The following is a 14,546-nucleotide window of genomic DNA, read 5'->3' as shown; positions in this document are numbered from 1 at the left end:
TGTTACCTCATATTTTCAGTTGCAACTTAATTTCTAAGTTTCTCTCTCTGGATCATTTATCATGATATAGTGAGAATTTTATTCCATCAAATAAAGTTTCTAATCAACTCCTATAAGTAGTGTATTCACTGTATTCCCAGTTACAGTTCTGATATGATATTTTGATCCAGCTTGATTTCAATGCAGTTAGTTTAGAGAAATTAGTGTTCCTGATAATATCCAGAATCGTGAAACATCCTCAATGACAGTATAGTGGTTTTGCCACTTGTTAGTCATTTGGTATGGTTAAATGGAGGAATTCTTAAAGCCTTCTTCAACTGAGGTTGTAGTTAGCTGATCTCAGGTAGGAGAGGAGTTTACAAGTTGTTTTTTTTTTTTTTTTTTTTAAGCCTGCATGACAGCTAATGTACACACTTTCACAGACATAATACAGAGCAGAGTTCATCAATTGGAATACTATAGGAACTATGGCTTGAGTAGCAGATTCCCCAAAAATTTCTCAAGAACAGTGTTTCCCTTCTATTTGAATCGTCTTTGAATTCTCTTCTGTTTGAATTTGCTGTTTCCTATTGCTTGCTGAGGTTCTGATCTATTTTAGTGAAGAACAAGTAATTTTAACCGTAAAGGAAAACAACTGCATAGCATCCTTCCCTAACTATACTGGATCTAGGACCAACCACAGTCATCTCTTTTGCAACTTCTTCCCGTTACTTGTTCTTCACTAAAATGGATTGGAACCTCAGCAAGCAATAGGAAATAGTAAATTCAAATAGATATTGGAATGAATGAAAAAACCAGGAAAAGAAAATAGACCAGACACATCTCCTTCCAGTCCACCTGAACCAGAAGTATGGGCTGAAGATGGGTATCAACAAGATCCCGAACCAGCCTGCACAGCAACCCTGATGTTCAGAGTATGGGAGCAAAGAGGTCACCCCAGGCTTCCACTACACAAGAATCCCAGATCCAGGTTAAAACTTGGCACCAGCAGCATGGTCTGATGATAAATATCAGTAAGATCCTGAACCAGCCTGCACACCAACCCTGAAACGTCAAGAGTATGGGAGCAACGGTCATCACAGGCTTCTAAGAACCCCAGATCCAGGATAAAAACTTGGCACTGTCCTATTGGCTAATGGAGTTAATCCCTCTCCTATAAATTAACTGCTGGCCAGGCCTCTTGCCTGTATGCACATCCAGTTTCTGTGAGCATCACAAGAGGAGTCTGTCGGCAGGAAGAATATAATCTCTTTGTAATCATCTTAGATTTCCTGTTTTCTATTGTGACTGTAACTTAAAAGTTAATACTTTACAACCATAATTTGTAAATTGCAATAGTAATATTGGTAATTGCAATAGTAATATTGGTAATTGCAATAGTAATATTGTAATTGTAAATTGGTAACTATAATGGTATTATTGGTAATCATAATATTCTAAAATATTCAAATTTGTAACTTCCTAATTTTCTCCCCTCCCCAACAGCTTTGTCTGATGATGGGTATCGGTAAGATACCCAAAATGTCATATTAATGTATAGTAATATAGGCAAACAGCCTAATAAACTATAGCATTAATTTTCACATGGTATAAGAGTGGTTTTAATATAATAATAGCCATAGTGGAAAACAACCATGTAGTATCCTTCCCTAACTATATTGGATATAGATATAATAATTTTTATGAAAAAATTAGCATTTAATATCAGGCTAAGTTTGTAGATGAATGAAGATTGGCAGGGTGGTTAATGACAGTAATGACGATATGCTACTGCAGCAAAATCTAGAAAAATTAGGCAGTTTGACAGAGAAATGGCAATTGAGGTTTAACATTGACAAATGCAAAGTACTGCACATGGGTGCCAAATTAACATACCAACTGTGGTACTACACTCAGGGTAGTGGAAAATGAAAAAGATCTGGGGATAATTGTGTAGTCAGATGTGAAGTTCTCTGAGTAGCACAGACAGGCTGCCAGAACAGCACATGGGGGTTCTGTCGGTGATATACAGGAATTTTGCTCTCAAGGATAAGGAGGTGATTATTCCATTATGTAAGGCAATGTTTAGGCCACATCTTGAGTACTGCATACAAGTCTGACGTTGTAGAGCGGATATCATCTTTTAAGGGCACAAAAGGTGATATAGTTGTACACGTTGGCACTAATGACATTAAGAGTAGGAGACCGGCGGAATTACTTGACAAGTACAGGTCACTGATGAAAAAAAGCCGTGAATTAGGGTTGAAATTGAAAGTGTCTGCAATTCTGCCCAGACACGATAGGAGGGAGTATATGATGAGAGCCCTGTCAATCAATTCGGCCCTGGAAAGATTGTGCAGGGCTCAAGGGGTAGAATTTTTTTCAGCCTGGTCTGTACTTGTTAACAGGAGGGATTGCTTCTACAGGGATGGGATACACTTAAATAGAAAGGGTGCAAGAATGTTTGCTGATGCTATCGAGGCAATGTTAGGTGGGTCGGAAAACTGCTAGATTGGGGGGATACAAGGACTAATAGATTAACAGTAGCCACTGGCAGAGGTGAAAGTGATTCTTGCACTGCTTCTATTGGAATGAGCCGCAGCCTGGAAAATAAGATGCAGGATATTTCAGAGACTGCTGGGAATCATTGGGGTACAAGTAAACACATGGGTTGTGTTAGGGTAGCTAAGAAAAAGAACAGGTGCATGTATACTTGTGTGTACACCAATGCTAGGAGTTTAGTAAATAAATTTGATGAATTTGAGGTATTGCTCAAAACATCAAAGGCAGATATTGTGGGGATTTCAGAGACGTGGTGTCACACAGATATAAGAAATGCAGAACTGGAATTTGGGGAGTACAATGTCTACAGAAAGGATAGACAGGATAGGAAGGGAGGAGGGGTTATGCTATTAGTTAAAAAACACATAAAATCCAAGGAAGTGAAGCCAGTCGACATCGCTGGACAGTGCAGTGTCGAGTCAGTTTGGTGTGAGATAAGCATTGGGAGATCAAAATTGAGAGTAGGAGTGTGTTATAGGCCTAATGACTCTGATGAGTATAATAAGAAACTGTTCGGAGAAATAGAGTGGGCCAGTAAATCAGAGAGTCTTATAATGGGGGATTTTAATTTCCCAGATATTGACTGGAATTCGGGGGCTGGTCACTCACACAGTAGCAAGGCTTTTGTGGATTTATTGGATGATTGTTTTCTACATCAGCATGTTCGGGAGGCAACTAGAGGGAGTAATACTCTTGATTTGATTATCAGTAGTGATTCTTCATGCATTAAGAATCTGCAGATAAATGAACCACTTGGTGGCAGTGATCACAGTGTGCTGAAGTGGGAGTTACTCAAAGAGGTAACTACCATTAGGGGTAAAGGGAAGGGGTATTGCTTTCGTAAAGGCGACTACAATGGACTGAGACAGTATTTAAATTCTATACAGTGGGATCAACTGATGATATTGCCAACAGCAAATTCAAAATGGGAAGCATTCAAAGAACTTATCGTGGAAGCTACTAGGCTTTACATACCAACTAAGAAATATTGTTCAAGGTTTAGGCCTAAATGGTTGTCAGATGAACTAATGAGGCATATGGCAGAGAAGAAAAATGCATGGGATACATACAAATTAACACGTGACACGGACGCCTATGATAGATACAAGTTGATCTGTAACCAAGTTACAAAGGAGGTTAGGCAGGCGAAGGCAGATTACGAGAGATCCTTGGCAAGGGATGCGAAGAAAAACAGCAAAGAGTTCTTTACTTATGTAAACTCTAGAAGGAAGGGGATGAATCAGATTGGTCCACTTGAGATCGATGGGTCAACTGTTGATGACCCTGCTCGGGTAGCTAACAAACTAAATGAATATTTTGCATCGACATTCACACATGAGGAGTTATTCAGCGAGGGGAATGCCAGAGGTGTATTCAACTCTAGCAGTAAGCTAGAGAATCTTGTAATAACTGAGAGCAAAGTGGAGGAGAAACTGTTGAAGATAAACATAAGAAAGGCACCCGGGGTGGATGGGATCTATCCAGTTATATTAAAGGAGGCAGCAAAGGAGGTAAGCAAACCCTTAGCCATAATTATGAGAGCTTCCTTGGACTCAGGGGAGGTACCCATTGACTGGAGATGTGCAAATGTGACCCCAATTCACAAAGGGGGATCAAAGGCTGACACAAGTAATTATAGACCTGTGAGTTTAACTTCTGTTCCCGGAAAATTAATGGAGGCACTGGTGAAAGAAGCACTGCAGGATCATCTAGACAAGACTTCAGTTATAGCTAGGACACAGCATGGTTTTGTTAAGGGGAAGTCTTGCCTGACCAATTTGATTGGATACTATGATGCAGTCACAAAAGAACTGGATGCAGGGAATAACTTTGATATTATATACTTGGATCTTAGAAAGGCTTTTGATACTGTTGCACATGGAAGACTGCTGCACAAATTGGAGCAGTGTGGCATTGGAGGCAAGTTGCTGCTATGGATAAAGGGGTGGTTGAGGGGGAGAAGACAGAGAGTGGTAATCAATGGACACTGCTCATCGTGGACTAATGTTATTAGTGGAGTCCCTCAGGGTTCAGTATTGGGGCCTTTATTGTTTTCTGTATTTATAAATGATATTGATGATGGTATATCAGGCTTAATGTCCAAGTTTGCAGACGATACGAAGGTTGGCAGGGTTGTCAAGGACACTACTGACACTATGCTGCTGCAACAGGATTTGGAAAGGTTGAGCAGATGGGCTTCGAGGTGGCAAATGAAGTTTAACATTGACAAATGTAAAGTACTACATATGGGAAACAGCAACCCCAGAGCAACGTATCAACTCTGTGGTACTACACTGACAGTGGTAGAGAATGAAAGGGACCTGGGGGTGGTGGTGCAGGCAGATATGAAGTTCTCTGAGCAGTGCAGACGAGCTGCAAGAGTAGCTCATGGTGTATTGTCAATGATATATAGGAATTTTTCTAGCAGGGATAAGGAGGTGATTATTCCCTTGTATAAGGCAATGGTCAGGCCACACCTAGAGTACTGTATACAGGCCTGGAGGCCTCATTTCAGGAAGGATGTAGAGCTGCTGGAAAGAGTACAGAGAAGGGCAACTAGATTGGTGAATGGGACAAAGGGGTTCTCTTACGAAGAAAGGCTTAAGTTTTGCAAATTACAGTGTCTGGAAACTAGGCACCAGCGGGGTGATCTGATAGAGGTGTACAAAGCCTTGAATGGTTTGAGCATGCTCAATGCTGATGGGATTCTTCCTCTAGCTCAGAAAAATCACCTGAGAGGGCATAAATTCAAATTGAGGAAAGACAGATGTAGGATAGATGTGCGGAAATTTGCCTTTAGCCAGCGGGTGGTTGGTGGGTGGAACAGACTTCCATCCCTTGTCGTGGAAGTTGATAGCCTAAATAAGTTTAAGGCTCAGCTGGACAGGTATTTCGAACGAACAGAGGGGTGAAGTGGAAGTGGTTATTTTTTATTTATTTATGTTACTTTTTTTTTTTTTTTTTTTTTTTTTTGTTTTGGCTGATGCTGCATAAGCTTGCTTTCTTGCATCAAATGCCTCTGCTAATGCTAAAAAAAGTCTGGACATCTTAATTTAGAGAAGGATGTAGAGCTGCTGGAACAAGTACAGAGAAGGGTAACAAGATTGATGAGGGAAACAAAGGGGGTGCTCTTACCAAGAATGACTTAAGTTCTGCAAATTGCAGCATCTGGAGACTTAAGCACCTGCACCCCTTGACTTGGGCACCTGTACGTGGTGAGGGGACCTCCCAGTGATGCTGCTGGTCTTCCAGATTAGCATCACTGGGATCCAACACCCATACCTTGGTCCATGGTTACATCGTTGGAATCCAGCGTGTGCAGCCATGTGCCGCGACCCATGGAAACTCGGAAAGGGGATCCTGGTAGTTGAGGGGCCCAGCCTTGATACACCACTTTGGCCCTTGCTTCAACAAGACGGGTGGTCCCGGATCAACCTGACTGGGATCAATCAGCAGGTGGTTCTTACTGCTGGGATCAACTGTGTTCCAATAAGTCTCCCTCCCTTTGGTCCTGGGACGGGATCAAGGCTTATTGGAAACATGGGTACGGTGCTCCTAAGTGAACTTGGCATCCCATTTGTGTACACAGTACCTACTAGTTCACGAGTGGGCATCCCCTCGAATGGCTCCATGGTGGGTGAGGTACTTAGGGCATCAGAAATTTTTATCTTACTCATATGAGTAATTTAAATTCTATTTCTTTTGGGGCCCCAACAAGGCCCCCTACCTAATTGAGATGAAAACACAGAAAACACCTCCGTAAAAAGAGCCAGAACCAAGGATGACACCGCTCTTCCTCATTCTCCATTCCACCGGAGAGCAGTCAATTGGGAAGATGTCACCCTTTATCTAGAAAGGATTAGAAAGGTTGGCAGGATCACCTAAATCTGTAAAACGACAGCGTTCTGGCAACCTTTTGGTCAAAGCTACAAATATGAAACAAGCGGGAAAAAATCGTGAAAGCCACATCAATAGGGGGAATACCTATCACCGTAATCCCCCACAGAACTTTGAACTTTTCACAAGGTGTCATTTCAGAGTGGGACCTTCATGTCTGTGAAGAAGAGATCTGCTCTGAATTGAAAGAACAAGGAGTGACGGCTGTCAAAAGAATATCAATGTGAAAGGATGGGAATCTCATCCCTGCCCACGTTCTACTCCTAACATTTAACACTCCCACGGCCTTCATGTTCCATCAAGGCAGGGTACTTAAACTGCCCAGTGAGGATTTATATTCCAAACCCACTAAGGTGTTTTAAATGCCAAAAATACGGCCACTCACAAACAGTTTGTCATGGTAGGCCTGCCTGTGCTTGATGTGGTGCAAAAGACCACGAGAGCAAGGAATGTTCAGCTTCCAAACCGATCTGTGTAAATTGCCAAGGAGAGCACCCGCCTACTCCAGAGCATGCCAGCAGTGGAAGGATGAAAAAGAGATCTTAAAACAGCTGATTATCTCCTACCCATAGGCTATAAAATGCATCATCCAACCAATAAATAGCAGGAAGCCTTCATATGCTCAGGTTTCTGTGAAGTGCGCTATTGGTACACAAACTGAGATGACTATACCACCAAGAGAGTCATTCACTCAGATCACTCAGATTTATTGAGTTCACAAAAGTCCACCAAAAAAACAGTCAGCTGCCACTCCTATATCCATACCTCCTAGTGCTCCACCACTACCAAAACCAAGTGGTAAAGAAGAGCCACCAATAATACCAGAAACAATGGATGTAGAGGACAAGAAAGTACCTGACGGATCAGTCTTGGAACTCTTTGCGGAGGAAGAAATGGACACAGCACAGCATCCATACTTCCCAAAAAAGATAAATCCAAGACTGACAAAAGTAAGCCCTCAGCACCTCGGAAACCACCTGATGGACCCACCAAGCCAAAATAATGGCTAAATTCCTACAATGGAATTGTCATGGATTCCGGCAAAATATTGATGACATCAAGGCCCTCCTGCAAAAGCACAAGCCAGTTTGCTTATGCTTGCAGGAGACTTACCTAAAGGCAAATGATGATCCCACCATGCATAACATCACATTTTTTCGTAAGGATAGAATTGCCAATGGTCCTGCCCATGGGGGAGTGGCTATCCTTGTGGGCAAGCAGACCTCGGTTCAGCCAGCATAGAGGCTGTTCAATTTGCCTTACAGTGGGATTTTTATTAACTGTCTGTTCTATTTATTTGCCACCTGGGAGTCACATCTCCCATAAAGACCTTGATGATCTTGTAATGCAATTGCCTTCCCCTTTCTTACTTCTCAGGGATTTCAATGGTCATAATACCCTGTGGGGTAGTGCTTCAATGGAAGGGGACAAGTCATAGAGCATATGCTAAATGACAATGACCTCTTCCTTCTAAATATTGGAACAAACACCTTCTTCCACATGCCTACCCGTACGTTTTCTGCCATTGATCTATCTGTCTGCTCCTCTTCTCTTCTCCCTTCTCTCACTTGGGAAGTGGAGGAGAACCCCCATGGAAGTGATCACTTCCCTGTGATAACCTGCTTACACACTGGGAGACCATGTCTGCCTTTTAGGTTACCACAGTGGAAGTTTGACCAGGCTGACTGGAGTGCCTTTCAACACCTGGCAAATTTTGACATCTTTGCAATCAGTCAGAAGCCTATCAATGATGCAGTCATGTACATAACAGAAAATATTGTCCATGCAGCTGCAACTACAATTCCAAAAACGTCCACCTGGTTTCCTCTGTTTCCATAACCATGGTGGAATCCAGAATGTACAGCAGCCAAAAAGGCTCAAAACAAAGCTTGGGTGAAGTTTCGATGATATCCTACCATGGTCAATCTTATTAGCCTTTAAACGTGCATGAGCCAAAGCACACTACATCCGCCATCAGAGTCGAAAGGAATTGTGGATCCATTTCACATCGCCCAGACGACCATCCCTAAGGTGGTCTGGGAATAAATCTGGAAAATGAAGGGGAAATACATAGCACATCCCTCATCGGTCCTGGAATATAATGAATGTACTATTGCAATTGTACTATAGCCAATGCTTGTGGGGAAACATTTTCTAACATCTCTGCAACGTTATCTTACTCCTCAGAGTTTCTGATTTTAAAGCACAACAGGGTTCTCACCCATATAATGGGCCATTTACTATCCACGAGCTGAAAACAGCACTTGCCCGTACAAAGGCTACTGCTGTTGGACCAGACAACATCCATTATGAAATGATCAAACATCTTTCACCAGAATCCACGAACCTTCTGCTCTTCCTGTACAACAGAATCTTTCTTGAAGAGCATTTTCCAGATACCTGGCACAAGCCAGAAAAGAATCCTAAATCTCTGAAAAACTATTGTCCTATTGCTCTGACTAGCTGTCTGTGCAAAATATTGGAGAGAATAATCAATGCTAGTCTCTTATGGTATTTAGAATTGAATGACCTTCTCTCCTGCTTTCAGTGCGACTTCCGAAGAAACAGGTCCACACTGGACCACCTAATTAGTCTGGAAACATCTATCCGAGATGCTTTCCTAAAAAGAGAACACTTAGTGTCCATCTTCTTTGACATAGAAAAAGCGTACAACACAACTTGCAGATTTGGTATTTTAAAAGACCTTTACAGCCTCCGTCTAAGAGGTCACCTTTCTGTTTTTATTAAAAATTTTTTACCCTGCCGTTATTTCCAAGTTTGTGTAGGATCCACCCTTTCCCAGCCTTTTTTGCCAAGAGGAGGGAGTACCACAAGGATCTTTCTTAAGTGTCATGATTTTTGCCATTAAAATAAACTCTTTCCGAACAACTTCCTCCAACTACAAACAGTGCATTCTACGTCGATGACTTCAGCATATTTTCTCAATCATGCAATATGAGGGTTATTGAGAGACATCTGCAACAGGCTATTGACCGTCATAACTCCTGAGCCATGGCCAATGGTTTCAGGTTCTCACCAGAAAAGACCGTTTGCATCCATTTTTGTTGCAAACCTAACCTCCACTCTGAGCCTGAATTAAGACTTGGACAAAGCACCATTCCAGTTGTATTGGAGACTAAATTCTTGTGACTCATTTTATATAAAAAGCTGATGTTTGTCCAACACATTCATCAGCTATGCACAAAGTTCACGAGAGGGCTTAACATTCTCCGCTCTCTCTCTTCTACCTCTTAGGGTGCAGACCGATGCCCTCTACTCCATTTATACTGGGTACTTGTATGCTGAAAATTAGATTATGGGTCTCAGGTATATGCATCTGCCAGAAATAGCGCTGTTCATTGGCTTGACCCCATCCATCATCAAGCCATTCGTATTGCTACTGGTGCATTCAGAACATTGCCTGTCCAAATTCTGTATGTCAAAGCAAATGAACCACCCATATCACTTCAACGAATGCAGTTGTCTCTACAATGTGCCTTCAAGCTGAAATCCCTGCCACATCACCCCATGTGGACATCTGTTTTTGAGCCACGATGGGAAAATCTTTATAACACACGATGCACTGCGACTTGCCCATTCGGCATTCATGTTCAAGAGCTACTCAATAAGCTTAACATCTCAATAGACAAGGTTGCTCGATCACCAAAGCAGCTCCTTCCACCCTGACATGTGCAAACACCAGCATGTGACTTCTCTCTCAAGATTGCGACGAAGTCTAATACTTCATCTTCTGTCTACCTTCAGCTCTATTCACAACACCGTGCAGAACATTCTGACTTTGTGCCAGTTTACACAGACAGCTCGAAGTCAGAATCATATGTGGGATCTGCTGCTGTTTTTCCAGATAATACTGTATCAGAGCAGATACCCCTTGACTGCAACGTTTACACTGCAGAGCTGCATGCTATAGAGTTAGCTCTAGATCACATAAGAAAACACCGATACCAACGGTGTATTATATATGCCGATTCAATGAGTGCACTACAGGCTTTATCAGTGGTGTCACACTAATCATCCAACACTGTTCCGAATTCAGCAGATAATATACACCCTCTATGCAGGTGGATTCGATATCTGTTTCTGCTGGATCCCCAATCACATCGGAATTAGAGGAAATGGTTTGGCTGACACTGCAGCCAAATCGGCAGCCCTGATGGATAATCTTGACCTGTTAGTCCCCTATACAGACTACAGGGAAGTAATCCATAGTAATTTACATTCTCAGTGGCAAGATTCGTGGCATCGCTTGGTTACTTCAAACAAACTGTCAGATTAAGCCTGTGATCCATCATTGGCGGTCGAGCTTACTCAGGGATCGCAAAGAGGAAGTTGTTCTTGCTCAGCTCCACATAGGACACTGTCATCTGACACTTCTTTTTGCTGAGGGCTGATGACCCTCCTAACTCCTCTGACCGTTTGGTCGTCCCGGAGTATAAACAGAAAATTTATTTATTATGTGCAAGCAATGCGACATCATTTTATCCGTTCAATATATTTTATGCGATTGTATCTGTTTTAGAAATGCTTATACCCATCTGAATGAGCCATATGCACTCAGTCAGATTTTAAATGACAATGACAGTGTGTCAGCTGTTTTTAAATTTTTAAAATCGATTAATATACAGGGTGCCTCAAAAATATTGGTATAAATGTTTAGGGGAGGTAGGTAACATCTAAAGGAATGTGAATCGCATAGGAACCCATAACCGGAAATGTCATGGGAAAGTAGTAGCAGAGGCACAAGAAGCAGAAATGACACAAGACAGTAATTAGTGGCAAACATTTATTTGACATAAAATTAACAATGGAGTACAAGATGGATGCATTTCATGATGTTACAACAGATGCTCGAAGGTTCCACCATGAGATGCGATACATGTGTGACACCGACGCAGCATGGATTGGCAGACACAGTCGAACACACCTGGAGTTTCTTTAACAGTAGCAGCAGCGCAGACGAGATCCATTTCCATCTCCACAGGCGATTCATACATGATAGATTTGAGGGCCCGTACAGAAAGAAATCAAGGCTCAATAAATCAGGTGAGCGTGGGGGCCAGGCAATGGGTCCAACACGGCCAATCCATTGACGCTCAAAATGCCTGTTCAAATGGTCACAAACACACCTTCCATAATGGGCAGGCACCCCGTCATGTTGAAACTAAATATTGCGTCTCACATTTGCTGGAATATCGTCAAGTAACCCTGGTAGAACTTGTTCAAGAAAGATCTGATATTTAGCGGAGTTCATGCGGGATGGTAACAGGTATGGGCCGACTAAGCAGTCACCGATCATACCTGCCCACACATTTATTGCGAAGCGATGTTGTGCTGCATGGGGGTGCACACCATCTGGGTCCTCTGCTAATTTATACACTAGGTGCATGTCTGCCAGCTCACAGTTCGTATATCAATGCATGCTCTTCGTGCGGCAGCTACTGCTTGAATGACTAAACAAGAAATTTTCCCTCTCGCGAACTGATGAACAGAGCCATGTACCGACTTACAGTGACGTTTCCGGTTATGGGTTCCTATGCGATTCACATTCCTTTAGAAGTTACCTACCTCCCCTAAACGTTTGTACTAATATTTTTGAGACACCCTGTGTATACACTCATATGAAGTATACAATTTGCTTTTATCACTGTACTGATTTTATTTATTGATATGCTTTTATATATATATATATTTTTTAAATTAAATAAAATAAAACATAAGCCAGTAGTATGGCAAAAACTGTAGAGCGAAAATTAACATAAAAATAACCAAATAAACAAACGAACGAAAAAAGAAGAAAAGTTAGACATAAATAATAGCCCAGAAACCCCTATATAATTTCGAACTTTAAATCCAATTAACATAACGTATATAAAATTTAGAACAATGCCAATTACATGTTAATTTAGCGGTACCCCCCCCCTCCCCCGAGAGGTACCAGTTCCAAAAGACGTGAAATATCACCAAAAAAAGGGGGTTAAAGGAACTACTGAAAGTTAACAAAATCTGAATAAATTAAAATAAAATAGACTGACCATCATGCCCCATATCGACAGAGGACCACGAGGCCAATAATGGTCATGGAATCGCTGCATTTCAATCGCTATACAAATCGTCGCAATGGTGAAAAGATCGAAGTACCAAATCACCCTTCCTCCCCCGATCGATCCTCCAATGCAGAGGATTTGCACGCTGGTGGTCCTTATGCAGCGAAAAATAAATTATATAGAACAGACAGCACTCTAAAGCAGCGCCAGACCACTGACATACTGTAAGCTGAATCAGCTTATATAGAAGAAAGGAAAATAGATGGCGGCACAGGCGCTGCTAAATTAGCATATCAACCCATCCTACCATTGAATTATATTAAATATTAACAAAAGTTAAATTAAATAAATAAATAAGTGAGCATTCATTAGAGACAGCGACATGCAATTCCTCCATATGAAGCCGAAATAATACTACCATTAAATATTGACAAAAGTTACATTATAATAAAATAAATAACTGGTGATATTTCACGTCTGTTTCACCCTTTTTTTGGTGATATTTCACGTCTTTTGGAACTGGTACCTCTCGGGGGGGGGGGGGGTACCGCTAAATTAACATGTAATTGGCATTATTCTAAATTTTATATATGTCATGTTAATTGGAATTAAAGTTCGAAATTATATATGGGTTTCTGGGCTATTATTTATGTCTAACTTTTATTCTTCTTTTTCGTTCGTTTGTTTATTTGGTTATTTTTATGTTAATTTTCGCTCTACAGTTTTTGCCATACTACTGGCTTATGTTTTATTTTATTTAATTTAAAATATATTTCGGCTTCATATGGAGGAATTGCAAGTCGCTGCCTCTAATGAATGCTCAATTATTTATTTTATTATAATGTAACTTTTGTCAATATTTAATGGTAGTATATATTTCGGCTTCATATGGAGGAATTGCATGTCGCTGTCTCTAATGAATGCTCACTTATTTATTTATTTAATTTATTATAATTTAACTTTTGTTAATATTAATATAATTCAATGGTAGGATGGGTTGATATGCTAATTTAGCAGTGCCTATGCCGCCATCTATTTTCCTTTCTTCTATATAAGCTGATTCAGCTTACAGTATGTCAGTGGTGTGGCTCTGCTTTAGAGTGCTGTCTGTTCTATAATTTATTTTTCGCTGCATAAGGACCACCGCCGTGCAAATCCTCTGCATTGGAGGATCGATCGGGGGAGGAAGGGTGATTTGGTACTTCGATCTTTTCACCATTGTGACGATTTGTATAGCGATTGAAATGCAGCGATTCCATGACCATTATTGGCCTCGTGGTCCTCTGTCGATATGGGGCATAATGGTCAGTCTATTTTATTTTAATTTATTCAGATTTTGTTATCTTTCAGTAGTTCCTTTAACCCCCTTTTTTCAGTGATATTTCACATCTTTTGGAACTGGTACCTCTCGGGGGGGGGGGGTACCACTAAATTATCATGTTAATTGGAATTAAAGTTCGAAATTATATAGGGGTTTCTGGGCTATTATTTATGTCTAACTTTTATTCTTCTTTTTCGTTCGTTTGTTTATTTGGTTATTTTTATGTTAATTTTCGCTCTACAGTTTTTGCCATACTACTGACTTATGTTTTATTTTATTTAATTTAAAAAAAAAAATATATATATACAGTCGATTCCGGTTATTTGGGACACATCGGGACTGTACACTTTGGCCCGATTAAGCGGCTGCCCCAATTATCCGAAGTTTCACGTAAATAGTTAAAAATACAATTTACCCCCCCCTCCCCTTTACAATTAGTTCACTGTACAATCAAATCACGTTACGACGAACTCAAAATAGTAAAGTACCGTTCACTCTACGATGTGCAGTAAGCGCCGGTCATTATGATCACGTTTGTGAATTGAATTTTAATTCAATTAAACAGCGATTCTAATTAGCGAAAATTGGAGGAATATTATCCACAGGCTATAAAAGTAAAGATATATTAAGCACAAATTTACCCTTTATTACCTTACCAATTAAAAAATTAAATGATACGTGAAAATCGGAAGAATATACGTGATAATCGGAATAATTAATAC

General features: G+C 40.8%; 1 protein-coding gene across 5 annotated transcripts in view; it reads left to right on the top strand.

Annotated features, from left to right (window-relative positions):
- Coprox (oxygen-dependent coproporphyrinogen-III oxidase) overlaps positions 1 to 14,546 on the top strand; it is a 151,940-nt gene that overhangs the window by 94,079 nt on the left and 43,315 nt on the right. The window lies entirely within an intron of this gene.

Source organism: Mastigoproctus giganteus, chromosome 8 (assembly GCF_048544385.1).
Source record: "Mastigoproctus giganteus isolate SK-2022 chromosome 8, ASM4854438v1, whole genome shotgun sequence".
Classification (NCBI taxonomy): Eukaryota; Metazoa; Arthropoda; class Arachnida; order Uropygi; family Thelyphonidae; genus Mastigoproctus; species Mastigoproctus giganteus.
The sequence above is the reverse complement of the archived record's forward strand: the minus strand, read 5'-3'. Positions and strand labels throughout refer to the sequence as shown.